The sequence below is a fragment of the Haplochromis burtoni genome, unplaced genomic scaffold (genome assembly GCF_018398535.1).
Source record: "Haplochromis burtoni strain Fernald_Lab_line unplaced genomic scaffold, NCSU_Asbu1 Contig_156, whole genome shotgun sequence".
NCBI lineage: Eukaryota > Metazoa > Chordata > Actinopteri > Cichliformes > Cichlidae > Haplochromis > Haplochromis burtoni.
The window spans coordinates 945,963-947,469 of NW_024582517.1; positions in this window are offsets into that span (position 1 = coordinate 945,963).

A 1,507-nucleotide genomic window follows, 5' to 3' on the forward strand; every position below is an offset into this window, starting at 1 on the left:
CTATTATTGTGCGATCTACTGTACAATATAAAGCGCCTTGAGGCGACTTTTGTTGTGATTTGGCACTATAGAAATAAAATTGAATTGAATTGAATTGAATGTATGAATGCATTACATGTGAACCTGTATTTATGGCTGTAGATTTCCATGGCAGTAAGTTGAGCTGATCATCTAGTGGCAGATGCTTACTAGTAACATAACCTGTGTGTACTGTTGCTAGCTAGGTTTGTGCTGCTAGTTGACAGGTCAGAGTTCCTAGAAACACTTTTTCTGCCCTTCACTTCATGCACTCTAATATGTTTTCATTTTAAAACAGGTAACATGCATTCAGCTCTGTCTGTACTCTGCCATTCTGGGAACTCTCTTTAAGGTGCGACTCAGAAAATCACATTTTCTTTCCAAATGAGAGTTTTGCAAATTAGGCATAATATGAGCTAGTGCCAGTCTAACCTTCAATTTAGCCACTGGTCAATCCAACAGTCCACATCGATTTGTTATCATATTGGGTAACACAAGCTTACAGTTTATCTCGCGATGGCCTCCATATATTTTCCGACAGTGGAACGATTCTGACTGAAAGGCTGTAAGACAAAAATGTGAGACCAAGGGTGTAGATTTGGTTTTGGCATTGGTGGGGACGGATGATTCAACCTTTGAACCCTGCCCTGTTTCTTTTTATCCCTTTTGTCTTTGTTTCTTGATAAAAAAAAAAAAAAGGGAGAAATATACTTGCCCTCATATGCAGTTCTACATGCTTTTAAACCATTTAAAATCACAATTCATAGTTTTACATTTGAATTATATAATGTTAAATTATTATTAAACAAATGACTGACTAAGTATTTTAGGCTTTAGTTTACTTCAGCCATATTCCATATAAATCAGGTATCATACAAACATAAAAATAGCTTCAAATACATTCATGACAATAAAAGAATATGACTTTAACCCTCTACAGCATAGCGTTGCCCTGAGGCAACAAACCACATTTTCATGCCTTACATGGCCCTTCAAAAAAAAAACCTTTTTTTTTTCAAATAATGCCAGACACATCTCTTTCCAATAAAATGATGAGTTGAAGGTGGTGTGACTTTCATTTTGGTGGGGGAGGACCCCTTTCTGCAAGCTGCACTACATGAGGGACATCTCCATTAGGAGGCAAGAAAAATATCATTACTTTACATGTTTATAGTGAAATAAATGTATATTAAAAAATACTTGTATGTGCATGAATATGTTAAGAAGCATATTTGATTGTTTGTTCTACTTTTGTAAATTTATTTAGACAGTAAAACTGTTAATTTTCATTCGTTGCCTCAAGGCAACACTGCGCAGTTAGCCCAAAATTTTTCAGGCATTACCGGGAGTGCAGAATTATTAGGCAAGTTGTATTTTTGAGGAATAATCTTATTATTGAACAACAACCATGTTCTCAATGAACCCAAAAAACTCATTAATATCAAAGCTGAATGTTTTTGGAAGTAGTTTTTAGTTTTAGCTATTTTAG